A 14,380-nucleotide genomic window follows, 5' to 3' on the forward strand; every position below is an offset into this window, starting at 1 on the left:
GTGCCCATGAAGACCAAATTCATGAAGAGAAAGTAAAATGCCATGGCACCAGGCAATGTCATATGCCTTCTCCAGATCGAAGAAGACCTTGACCTGTTGTTGGAGAGTGGAGAAAGCCTCACAGACAGAAGATTCCAAGGACAGTAGTGCATCAGAGGTAGATCGCATTTTTCGAAAACCATACTGGGCAGGGGATAAGAGGTCGCTTTTCTCCAAAAACAATACAAGCCTAACATTGGCCATCTTTTCCAGAACTTTACATTTACAAGAAGTTAGAGAAATAAGCCGATAATCTCATGTCTGTAGGTGGTCTTTATCTGGTCTGGGGATTAGGATAACACAGCAACACCCCAACAAGCTGGAAACTCACCAGAACACCAGATCTTATTAAAAAATGAAGGTAAAACCAAAAGGGACTCATCCGATATATGATGTAAAAAGGCATAAGGATTATCATCACAACCAGGAGAGAAATCATGGCACTGCGACAGTGCTGACTGGAGTTCAGAAATAAAAAGGGGAACATTGTAAGACTCTCCCCCAGAAGAGGCAAATCTGAGACTAAGAGACTCTAGGAGCCGACAGTGACAAGACAAAGGCGTATCTGTATCCTTCTGTGACGCACTGGCAAAATGATTGACAAGCAAATCTTCCAGGGGAGCACCCGGGGGGGGGGGGCACCGGGCCTGGGCCCCTCTCCTAGCTCTCTGGGTCCTTTAAAAATTTATATATATTTATTTCAATAACAGAAAAACATGAAAAACTGGCAAATGGGCCCCCCCCCCTTAGAAAATTCCTGGGTGCACGCCCTAAACTCTGCAACAGTGAAAGGATCAGCCACGGTTCCACCTGCTGCAGATAAAACAGGAGGGGACGAAACAGTAAATTATTCTGAAATTTTCCTTACCCAGGTCCACACCTAAGTGATGGAAGTCCTCGAATTGATGGAGGAAACATAACCCTTCCAGCATGAATGCCTGGCCTCCTTTAAAACCCATCTCATATGAGCTCATGCCCTCTGATATGCCACCAAATACTGAGGATCCCCACAGTGATGACGAAAACGAGAGAAGGCAGCTCTCACTGGGTAAGATGAGAGAAGGAGTCTGTTCAACGTGGAAATCTGCCACCACCACAGAAGTGTGCAAGCCGTCAGCCACCACAGTGGGGGCGGAAATAGAGTAACAGTCAGCCAAACATCCTTCTCACAAACAGTTCTAACCATGAGGACGGCATCTTGCAAATCACGAGATGAAGGCGAAGGCACTGGAATGGGTCGAGGTTGCCTCTGAGATACAGGGAGGCACATTGGCATTCCAGAAAGGACAGAAGCATAAGTAATCCCAGGCTGAAAGAAGAGAGTCTGGGCTCTCTTTTTTGCTTCAGGAAACAAAAACCCTCTCATGTGTATGAATGGACAAAGTCTCCTTTTCCAGGCAGTATCTTGGAAAGTTTTTTGAAAAAACAGCATAAGGACCTCCACAAAGATAGCATTCAAGGGGTCCTGTACATTCAGTGGCATGGCTTAGTGTGCCACAGGAGACAGACACCTTGAAGGCCAGCCTGTGCACGGCAAAAAAAAATTTGCTAACATGTCAATACCCCTGACAGTGGAAACACCGCTTTGGGGTAGGCACATGTGGCTTCACAGGAAGTGACAGCCAAGCCAGCTTCACAGATGTATAAAAGGTCAACCTGTCAAAAGTCAAGAAGAGAGACGGAATTGGGGTCAGGACACCATAAATTTTTTTCTGCAGCCGCTCAACAGAGATCACACCATAAGAGCTCAGTTCCTCCAACAGCCGTGCCTCTGGGTATCGAAGGAGGTCAATGGAAAAAATCACACCTTTGCATCTGTTGAAAGTAGCAAGGGGAGCACAATCAACTGCAGCACCAGAAACAGAAATCAGAGCCTGTAAGTGGGAGCTCTCCTTTGGGAAGGACACCTCAATGAGGATGCTTCCATCCCCTTGGGAACAGATCTTGGGTTCCCTGCCGCAAGCTGAGACAATGGCTCGGTGGAGAACGAAGATGTCAAAATTCAGCATTGACACTTTTGCAGAAGGCTTCATTACCAGGTATTTTGCATATTTCTCTGGCACTGTATTATCTGGGCCGAACCCCAGAGCCGAACCAACCTGAAGGGACCTCCTTCCAGTCCCAGTTGTACGCTGGGGCAGAGGAGGAAAGTCCCCAGGGGCCTGGAAAGGCTCCAGGGTGGGAATAAGGGATACAGAGTCCGAAGAATGGCCGGGAACAGACGCACGGTCGTCAAAAGGATTTTTATATCCAGGGTGGCAATAAGGGATGCAGAGTCCAAAGAATGGCCAGCAACAGACACACGGTCATCAAAAGGAGTTATATTTAACTAAGCCATATATACACACACAAACATCATTCTCCCACCTCTCCACTCACCATGGAGCCCAACAAGGGGAGGTCATAAGCCAGGAATAAACACCACTGGCGACCCCAGAAATAGCAGAAGAGTATACCCAGGTAACCATCTGGGGACCCAGACAAGGGTGACCCCAGGACGATAGGAGTCACCAGGCCCCCCAGCGCCCACTTGACCCTAGACAATGCATGACCAGCTGAATGACCTAGTCGGGCCCAACCAGGCCACCCGTCTAGCCAGAATAAGGGACCAAAGAGGTGTATTGCTAGCTGCTGGGCGCAGCATGCAGCATCAGTCAGCCCCCAGGACTCCCATCTCCCAGCATTACGGGATGCCACACATGGCAAACACGTGGGGAGGCAACAGTCCCTCCCTAGATGGCAAATGGGCAGGGACTAACATCACCAGCAGGCCTCCTCCACCAGTGATGTAGCGGGTGCTTGGTCCACAATGCCAACAAATGCTGAACCCTACAGTGGTAGGTACGCCTCCAGAGTAGATGCCACTGTCAGCCACACTTCAAGCCCCGCCACCGCGTCAAGGTGACCCCCCTCAGCGGGGTCAAGCTCTGATGAAAGTTTCAAGTGAAATAAACATATACTCTTACTGCTTCAGTACTTGAGATCCCAACTGTGTTAAATAAAATTGTGCAGTAGTAGCTACTGAAGTACATATAATGTCTCTGTCTGAAGAGGTGATAATTTTAAGGTTTCTAGTAATGGAAAATTCACAATTTTGAAGCTCCAGAATAATGTCATATTTCCATCATTAGGAGAGACATGTAGATTTATAAATTTGCCTTCTTCACTCCAGCTCAATTCATTCATTATTACACTCAGTTTTGAAAGTGGAAAGTCGCCTCGTTCAACCTTTAAACCTAATTTAACACAAGTTCGATATTAGCGAATTTTCAGTATAAATTATCCTCTGGTACGACCGCAAATACCCTCATCAAGTGTGCAAGGCTTGATATTAGATCCCTTTGCCCCAAAGTGGCCCTTCAGCAAAGCTTTTTTTTTTTTTTTTTTTAGCTAAATTATCAGTAATGTCATTTTTTTTCTGCTGTTTTGTATAACTTGATCACTTGATCAGGGAAACGAACCAACTGATGCTCACTGAGCACCACACTGGTAAGCGAGCAACATTAAATTTCCCGAAGAAATCGCTGTAAATTCAAATGGTTGAGATTTAAGGTAAATACATTATTGGTATATCTTAAAATTTTTAAACAGGGATTTTCATCGATGACCTTTTTTGAACAACGAGTATATTGGTGTCAATCCGGTGCCTCGGGATAGGGAGTCGCTCTGCGCCATAAAAAAAAAACAACAAGACTAAAGCCCGAATGCGAGAGCGAGGTTGGAGTCAGACTTCGGGCCTGAGTCGGTCGTGAAACGGAACTGGGACGAGCCCATCAAAAAGCGATATGCACAAACATGGCTTGAGCCTCGCACAGACAGAGCCGATGTCTAAGTCCAAGCCTCCTCTGAATGGGCTTGAGTCGGACCTGAGCATTGCGAATCTGTTAGTTAACTATTATGTAGGGTAGATTTACACTTAAAACTATGAGCAATTTATCAATGAGCTCCAGTATAACTATAAGCGATGGCTGTGAGATCACTGAAAAAAAAATTATTCAAAATGTTTTTCGTTTTTTACGCCTCAATTAAATTATAAAAATAATTTTCCACCGGTTGATATTACGTGGAAGTGTTGCTAGCAGTCCCTTGTGATGTTCATATTTGCATTACGATGGCATCAGTACTGACGTTCAGTACCGAGTTAGTTAGCAGGTTATGACAAGACTATTGTACACGTTAGTATACAGCTGCAGTCAATAATTAGTTATAATACAGGTTTCATGTCTAGTACAGTTCGTAATGTGAAGACAGTTAAGTATCATACTGTATAGTTAAGTTATCTTGTGCTTCATCACCACATAGTAAATATGTAGGTTGCGCACGTTTGTGCAGTAATTTTAATAGCCTATTCAACTCATTATTAAGTAGGTCCTGTTCTGCAGTTCTTAGTCCATGCATTATAACTTGTACTGCAATAACAATATAAGCTTCCTGTATGCACTGCTCATCACTGCTGCAATCTGTTCGATACAAATGGAATCATAAACTGTCACGCAAATTTGTACTTTTTCCTACAAGAGAGGGAAAGATGGTGGTGCACCTACATTTGTTATTGCTAACCAAATGAATCACAGATTATGGCTGCCTGCCGTAAAGATAGAACAATAAGAAAATTACGGATAATGAAGAGGTAGTAGTCTTCCATTCAGACGAAGAGCTTTGCTGATTACTATACGGCTGTCGGTATGAATGTGCCTAGTAGGCGCTGCCAGTGGTACGATAACTGCCAACTAAGGACGGGATGCCATAGACTAGACTCTAGAGGAACAGGGCATAGCCAACGAATATTTCCTTGTGGAGTAAACTGTAAATATCAGTTATCTAACGTTTTTATATACCTCTCTTGGTTTACCATGTCTAATTTATAGCAGCCGACGTATTGCCGCAAGTCCGCGACTTTAGGCCTGAATTGTGAAGTAAGACTTGAGCCGCGATTCTGTATATGGCTGAGTAAAGTTGGGTGACCCCGACTTGAGTAATCCGTGAGTCTGGGCTTAGGACCGTCCCAAGGCCGACTTCAAGTCCGACTCAAGCCTCGTTCTTGCATTTGGGCCTAAATTTTCTTAGTCACATCCGTTGATTGGAAGACCCGGGAAATATGGGCAGGTGTGGATGGCCGTGTGGAATACAAGAGGCGGGAATAATACTTACGATGGTAAAGATGTAAGAGTTTGGCAGGTAATGTGATAAGGAATAGAAATAACTCATTAGAAACACTAACTTTTAGAAAATCAAGGGAAATGATGCATCAGTTATACTTTGGAAGGAATACGTGACAGAGTTTTGATCAGAGACATTATACAAATTGCCACTCTTCTCCTTTGCTGTCCTTAATTTATTCACATGCTCTCGTCATACCAAAGGCAGGACCTCCCCTTTTGCAGTTAAATTTTCTAATATCCTAATGTAGTGAACGAGAGAGAGAGAGAGAGAGAGAGAGAGAGAGAGAGAGAGAGAGAGAGAGAGAGAGAGAGAGAGAGAAGAAGAACTATGGGGATGTAGGAGTAAAGGGAGGGAGGGGTTGTAAAGGAGACCAGAGGAGAGTTTTTTTTTTTTTTTTGTACGTGACTGGGTACTTAGCTGGGACATTGTACTGACACACAGATAGTCAATATTGTTGAAAATAGGCAAAAAGAAGTTTACAAACGCAGCAATTACACACACACACACACACACACACACACATACACACACACAAACACACACACACACACACACGCACACGCACACGCACACACGCGCGCGCGCGCAAGCGTACACCTCACCAGACATCCCATAAAAGTCCTCGACTTCAAATTTGGCGTCGAGGCCTGAGAATAATGCTTCAAAATGATGACGCTCCCGCGCGTGCGTACTTGTGTGTGTGTGTGTGTGTGTGTGTGTGTGTGTGTGTGTGTGTGTGTGTTCTTACCTAATTGTTCTTACCTAATTGTATCTTTACAGGAATAAGTCAAGCTCGTACTGTCCCGTGTCTTAAACCATATTTATCGTACATATCCTTAACTTTGTGAATTGTTTTGGCACACACTATTTCATTGGGTAGTGCATTCCATTGATCATTTGCTCTGTTTGGGAAACTGAATTTCCTTATGTCTTTATCACCTCTCTTCTTATGCAGTTTTTTGCAGTGTCCTCTTGCTGATTCTTCTCCATATGTTAAGTAATCCTTTATGTCTATTTTCTCCTTCCCTGATATGCACTTATACAGCATTATCATGTCACCTCTTTTCCTTCTCTCCTGTAGTGTTGGTAAATTCACTTTATTTAGTCTTTCTTCATAGCTTAGGTCTCTTAAGCTTGGTATCCATCTTGTAGCGGCCCTTTGAACTTTTTCAATCTTGTCTATGTGTTTTTTTAGATGAGGACTCCAGACTACTGATGCATATTCCAGGGTTGGTCTAATGAATGATGTTATTATCCTTCTTAGCATGTCTTCATTTATGTATATGAATGCTATTCTCATATTTGCAAGCAGTGTATACATGTTCCATACCTTCTCGCTGATATGGTCAGCCGGAGATAGTCTGTTATTGATAATCACACCTAGGTCCTTCTCTCTTTCTAATGTGTATAGGGTTTTATTTCCTAACTTATAATCCCAATCAGGTCTTTTTCCACTTTTACCAAACTTGATTACTTGACACTTGTCCACATTGAATTCCATTTGCCATGTACTACTCCATTCATGAAGTTTATTTAATTCTTCTTGTAGCTCTTTACAAGAGTCTGTGTTAGTAATTCTCCTTTGTATTTTTGCATCATCTGCAAACATATTCAGATAGCTCTCATTTCCAGTGTTACTGTTTATATCATTTATATACACTAAAAACATGATTGGTGCCAGCACTGAACCCTGTGGTCCTCCACTAGTCACTTCTTTCCATGATGAGTAGTTTCCTCTTAGTACTGTTCTCATTTCTTTTTTTTATGAGAAAATCTTGCATCCAACAAAACAGTTTGCCTCGAATTCCTCCTTGATGGTACAGTTTCCATAAAAGTCTCTGGTGTGGTACTGTGTCAAAAGCTTTCTTGAAATCTAAATAGATATTGTCCACCCAAACCTTCTCTTTCCTGTATTGTGTTTGTTACTCTGTCATAGTAGCTCAACAGATTAGTAACACATGATTTTCCTTTTCTGAAACCAAACTGTCTTTCTGTTATCATACTGTGTTCTTCTAGATAATTTATCCAAGCTTTTCTTATTTGCTTTTCTAATACCTTGCTTACAACACTGGTCAGTGATACTGGTCGGTAGTTGAGTGGATATTGTCTATTTCCTTTCTTGAATAAGGGGACAATATTTGCTTTTTTCCAATTATCAGGTAGTTTACCTTGACTCAAGGATTTCTTGAAAATTAAAAATAATGGTTTACTTAACTCCTTTGCACATTCTCGTAGTACCCAACATGAAATTTCATCGACTTGCTTTTCCTCTGTCTAATTTACTTAACTTCTCCTGTATTACTTTTTCTGCTATTTGTATATCTGGTAGTATGTGTGGACATGCATGTTCCACATAATCCCTCTCAAATTTTTTTTCTTCTGTAAAAACTAATTGGAAATTCTTATTTAGTACTTCACAAATATCTTTCTCTTGTGTATAAGTGATTCCCTCGTCCGTAATGGATTGTATTATATCTTTTACTTTGGTTTTGCTTCTGATGTAGCTGTAAAACAGCTTTGGTTGATCACTACTTTTATTTATTATATCCTCCTCAAACTGTTTTTGGGCTTCCCTCCTTATTCTTGTATAATCGTTTCTTGCCTGTTTGTAATTATTATATGCCCTTTCACTATTGTGTCTTCTGTCCACAACAAATCTCTTCTTTCTTTTGAATTTTTACATTCTACATTGAACCGTTTCTGTATTTTCTTATCTGCTTCTTTGTGCTGTGGGATGTACTTCTTGACTCCTGTTTCATAATATTCACAGAATTTTTTATATACAGCATTTAAATCTTGTCCTCTAAGCTCATTTTCCCAATCAACTTCTAAGAAATACTTCTTTAGGTCTTGATAATTTCCCTTTTTATAGTTTATGCTCTTTTTGTAACTTTCATTGCTGTTAACTATGTCATATGCTATCCTGAAGTTGTAATTTAGTACTGCATGATCGCTTTTGCCGAGTGGAGGGTGATATATTAAACTGTCAATATCATTTTCTTGCCTTGTAAATATTAGATCTAGCACTGAAGGTACACCGAGTCCTCTTTTTCTGGTGGTTTCCCTCACATGTTGCATTAGGAAAAACTCTTGCACGAGATCCAGGAGCTTTTGGTCCGAACATCTTTCTTGACTATTTATATCTAGAGTATTCCAATTTATATTTGTATTAAAATCACCAGTTAGTGTAATTCTTTCCGATTTCTCTTCCATTTTATGTAGTAATGATCTTAAACTCTGAATTGTACTCTCTGCCAGGTCCTCATATTCGTTCTACACTTTTCGGTTTTCGTTTTGTAACGACTCCAAAAAATGGTTCTTACAACTTAAAAGTGAATGTGCAAAATCTTAAAGATCTGCAGTAATATCTTCTGCCTCAGCACGAGTGTTGAAAATCCAGAAAAAAGGAGCCAAACATGCAGTTTCTTAATATTTTCTAATGCTGTCAATATTGCTTTCAAGCAATATTTGTGTAACGGAGAATGCATTAGTCTGATGTTATATACTGTTCTCTTGTGATAATCCAGGGAAACCTACATAAATAACTTATTATGCATATTCAGCCCATACACTAGTAAAGTTACTTTGACACCATTTAATTAACCCAGATTGTTGTAGGAGAGCCTCCTCACAGTCTGGTATGGTGTTTCGCGTGTCATATATACAGCAGTGAGTCAGTAAACGATGAGTCATGATTCACAACACTCACCAGACCTTCCGGCTCACAGATCCCTACACTAGGTTATTGAGTCTTGTCACTTTAGTGTTGCAAGGTGCGGTTTCATCGCAGTGCTTCCTTCACTGAACATAATTATGTTCCTTGAGTGCACTTGAGGGATGAACAGAAAGAACCCTGATAGGTAATTGGTAATAACCTTATCCATTATTTTGACGGGCAATAACCGATCTTTTGTCTTGTCTACTGTATATGCAGTGTAGCTATTAATCTATCAGTTAAATTCATTGCATTCGCATGGATGAATATATTTATGAACAGGGAATTATTCAATGATGAAGGTTATCTTACGATTTTACTTCCCTCCGTGAGTTTTAACTACAGAGAGAGAGGGGACGGAAGATAAGATGACGTGACAGGAGAGAAGGAAAGTAGGGGCTGGATGGAAGAGGGAAAGAAGGAAAAGGTGAGAAAAGATAGGAGGGTAACATTAATCGAAGAAGAGACGGGACACCATTATTAGTCATTAGTTACCCCTGCATTATTGACTAAACACTTAAATGACACCCATCCGGCTCACAGGGCATCCCAGTCCAGTTTCATGATCACGGTGGGGAAGTGTGAGCATAATGTCTGTAAAGCGTTGTGAATCATGACTCGTTACTCACTGACTCATTGCTGAATATGGCACTGACAAGCAACACACAATACAAGACTGTGGGAAAGTTTTTAGAACACTCTGCCCCTCTCCCAGTGACGACTCAAGGTGCCTGGAACCACTGTCTGACTCTCTTCTTCTTCATTTCTGCAACATTCGCGGCCTTTCCTCTAACTTTCGCTCTGTTGAGCACCACCTCTCCTCCTCTAAACCTCACCTTCTTTTTCTAACGGAGACTCAGCTGTCTGAGGCAACTGACAGCAAACCCTTTTCTGTATCCTCCTACTTTCTCTATACTCATTTCAAAGCCAAAGGTGGCTGTTGTGTATATATACGCAACGACTTATCTTGCTCTCGTGTTCCTGAACTTGATTCTTCTGAATTCTCCACACTCTGGCTTCGGCTTTCCTGTCATTCTCTGACTAAATATATCTGTGCTGTTTACTTATCCCCTAATTCTACTGACTATCAAAAATTCTTCGACTATCTTACTTCTACAATGGAACACATTCTATCCATTTCTCCTTTCTCTGAAATCTCCATTCTTGGAGATTTCAATGTTCACCACCACCTTTGGCTCTCCTCTCCTTTCACGGATCCACCTGGTGAACAAGCCTACATCTTTTCTATCCTTAATGACCTAGAGCAGCTTGTACAGCACCCTACCCGTATCCCTGACCGCCTTGGAGAGAGCTCCAACATACTTGACCTCTTCCTCACAACTAATCCTTCTGCTTACTCTGTTAATCTTTTCTCTCCGTTGGACTCCCCCGATCACAACCTTATTACCTTAACCTGTCCTATCACTCCGGTACGGCCTGTGGACCCTCCAGGGAAACGTCGTCTATGGCATTTTGGAGCCGCAGACTGGGAGGCCCTCAGGCAGTACTTCTTTGATTTTCCCTGGAATGATTATTGCTTCCATGGCCGTGAGCCATCTGAGTGTGCCTTGCGCATTACGGAGGTTATTCTCTCGGGCATGGAAGCATACATTCCTTTCTCATATCCTTTGACTAACGCAAGAAAGCCTTGGTTTAATCACGCTTGTTCTAATGCTGTCCGCAACAAGGAGAGGGCCTACAAAAGGTACCGGAGCCAACCCACCCCTGAATCACATCATCTTTACGTTTCTGCCCGGAATCGTGCTAAGTCTGTTCTTCGCTCTACTAAAAATAATTTCATCCATACTAAATGCTCTCAACTCTCCAACTCGAATTCTTCCCGCTCCTTCTGGCATCTTGCCAAAAATCTTTCTAACAACTTTACCTCATCATCCTTCCCTCCTCTTTTCTACTCTGATGGTTCTGTAGCTATTTCTTCTACTGATAAAGCAGATCTCTTCGCACAGACTTTCTCCTCCAGTTCCACCTTAGACGATTCCAGTGCTGTTCCTCCATCACTTCCCCCCTCTGACTTCCTCATGGCTGACATTAAAATTTCTTAAGTTGATGTATTTTCTGCCATCACTGGCCTCAGTACTAACAAGGCATATGGGCCTGATGGGGTCCCTCCTGTTGTTCTCAAGAACTGTGCTTCTGTACTTACACCCTGCCTAGGCAAACTCTTTCGTCTTAGTCTGTCAACTTGTACCTTTCCTTCTTGCTGGAAGTTTGCTCTCATTCAGCCAGTCCCAAAGAAGGGTGACCACTCCCAACCCTCCAACTATCCTCCAATTGCTTTAACGTCCTGTATTTCAAAACTTTTCGAGTCAATTCTTAATAGAAAAATTTTAAGGCATCTTTCCTATCACAACCTTCTTTCCGATCGTCAGTATGGATTCCGTCAGGGACGCTCCACCGGTGATCTTCTCACCTACCTTTCAGACTCCTGGTCATCCTCCTTTCGGGCCTTCGGCGAAAGCTTTGCCATTGCACTTGACATCTCAAAGGCTTTCGATCGAGTCTGGCATAAATCTTTAATTTCCAAACTGCCCTCCTACGGTTTCTATCCTTCTATCTGTGCCTTCACCGCTAGCTTCCTTTCTGGTCGTTCTATAGCCGCTGTTGTAGAAGGCCATCGTTCTTCTAGATCAATCAACAGTGGTGTTCCTCAGGGCTCTGTCCTATCACCAACTCTCTTCCTTTTACTCATCAATGATCTAAGCTGTACATCTAACCCTATCCACTCATACGCTGATGACTCCACCCTTCACCTTTCTATTCGGTTCCCGCAACGCCCATCTCAACAGTTACTTCAACAAACAAGGGATGAGGCTATGGCACACCTAATGTCTGACTTGGCTCGTATCTCTGACTGGGGTAAAAATAATATGGTTGTCTTTAATGCATCTAAGACTCAGTTCTTACACCTTTCAACCCAACAAAATCTTCCACAGGTATACCCACTAATGTTTAATAATATTCAGCTTAATCCTGCATCATCCTTGAACATGCTTGGGGTTTCATTTACTCGGGACTTATCTTGGAAAGATCATATTACATCTCTTGTAAAATCTGCTTCCAAGAGATTGGGTGTGCTAAGCCGACTCCACTCTTTCTTTACCCCTGCGCAATTGTTGACTCTATACAGGGGTTTTATCCGCCCCTGTGTGGAGTACAACTCTCATGTGTGGGGAGGCTCCCCTCATACAGCTCTTCTTAATAGGGTGGAGTCAAAGGCTTTTCGTCTCATTAACTCTCCTCCTCTTACTAACTCCCTTCAACCTCTGTCTCTTCGCCGCACTGTTGCATCTTTATCTCTTTTCTATCGTTACTTTAATGGTCACTGCTCCTCTGAACTGTCTGCTTGCATTCCTCCACCTCTACGACGGGCGCGTAGCACCCGTCTGGCAGCAAACTCTCATCCTTTTTCTGTCCAATTCTCTAATGCAAGAGTTAACCGTTACTCCCAGTCTTTCATTTATGCAACAGGTCAGCTCTGGAACTGTCTCCCTCTGTCTGTATTTCCTGCTGCCTATGATCTCCAGTCTTTCAAACGCAGTGTGTCCAGGCATCTCAAAATGATTGGATCTTGAATTTGGCTCTATATTGTATTTTGTTTTTCTCTTGGAGGGAACTGTTACTGCGGGCTCATGGCCTTTGGTTCCTTCTTCCTCGCATAAAAAAAAAAAATCTGGGATAACTACATGACGCTGAAAATGACTTTATAAACGCATGAGCTCAATATGCAAGGTATGTTACTTATCCTGATTTTCTTGTATATTTTGGAACGTTTGCGGAGGCCGAAGAAACTATCCCAAGAAAAAAAAAATAAAGGTAGACTGAACAAGCCATAGGATATTTATCGTTAACATTGCAAATGGTAGGGCGAAAACTGTTATATAGGAAGATGTTGAAAAATTAAGTAGGTACAACAGTCTTTCACCCCCTTCTTCATGTAAAGCATGGGTGGAGATGGATAGTACTATTGCACGTCACTTGAACTTTGCACACTCACTTTGATTATTACGAAGCGAAAATTTAATAAAGTATAAAAACACTCTGTCCTATTGTGTGTGTGTGTGCGTGTGTGTGTGTGTGTGTGTGTGTACTAAGTGCGTCATCTTTTTCCACGGCACTCTCAGGATGTATTCTACTTTATATTCTGCTATTGCTACCGGCAGATTATTATATTTAGATTAGGAGGGAATCTTTACTTGTAAGTTAATTAATGAATGCTTTATCATAAACCATCAGTTCGAAAAGTGTCTACAAAGCTGAGTGAAACCGTCAGTACCAAAAATACATTAAACATTACTTGATACGACTACGACGATATATTAGGCTGCTGGAAACCACTTAGACTAAAACCTTTTGCAGGCTACATCCTTTTTTTTTTTGTATATATATTTTTATTTTTTTCTGCAAATCCATCAAGCCGGTAATTTATCCATTTTATTCTACTCTCTTCTTACTGTTTTATTCATATTTGCAGCAAAAGGGTTAATGAAAGCTAAATCTAATTCCACTAGCTCGGATATTACCTCCAACGAAAATTAAACCATTTGGAGATGTACAAAATAAACTACAAAATTACAACATCGGAGTACAGGGGTTACCTGCACAGCAATTGCATATGAATATTAAAAATGTTTATTTTGCGCTTTCATGCATGTATACGAATATCGTTTTGTTTCAGACAAATAAATTTACGCCCGGTTGGATATATAATTTGTATTCGATTTCACATTAAGAATTAGCTGTGTCGCATCTGGAGCCGCTGGTGGTGTAATGGCTAGCACACCCTGCCCACAACCGAAATAAACAAATTTCGATTCCCAGGCGGATGAAATTCTTTGATAAAGGTTGTTTCGCTTGTGTCCTTATTGACACGAAAGTGCACAATGACCGACCTGGAGGAAGACTCGATTCCAACGTGGCATATTCTAGAGCAGCAGTTCTTACCCTTTTTAGGGTGACGAACCCTTTCGCGACTGGCCAAATCCCCCCCCCCCCTTTCGTTTCGTTTCATCATATGAAGGCAAAATTTCATCCAAATGTAAACAGAACTGAAAATGTTTGTATACTATTCATTTGTAACTGAAACATAACTGAAATATTATGTATAAGCAACACGGCAGTGAGCAGCACATTTAGTGATACACTGGTTCTTTACTGATCGTCACTGCAAGACCGTGTCCCATATAGAACACAGTAAAAATCACCTCAGCATTCAGTTTGCATCCCCAGTGAATTTTGATAGAAATCAACACAGAAAAAGCTGCCTGAGGCAGATACTTGCATTCGAAGATGACTGGATGGTAAAAAAAAAAATCACTAAATGATCAGAGATAACTCTACATGAGAGGTTATAAACTCAACCACTTAGTCAGCACTATCACGTGGTCATGGTCATACACTGTTGCTTGGGCATAGTCGAATAAAACCATCATACAGCCATAAACA

The sequence above is a fragment of the Coenobita brevimanus genome, chromosome 30 (genome assembly GCF_032717465.1).
Source record: "Coenobita brevimanus isolate Jiangsu-jjx chromosome 30, ASM3271746v2, whole genome shotgun sequence".
In the NCBI taxonomy this organism is placed as follows: domain Eukaryota; kingdom Metazoa; phylum Arthropoda; class Malacostraca; order Decapoda; family Coenobitidae; genus Coenobita; species Coenobita brevimanus.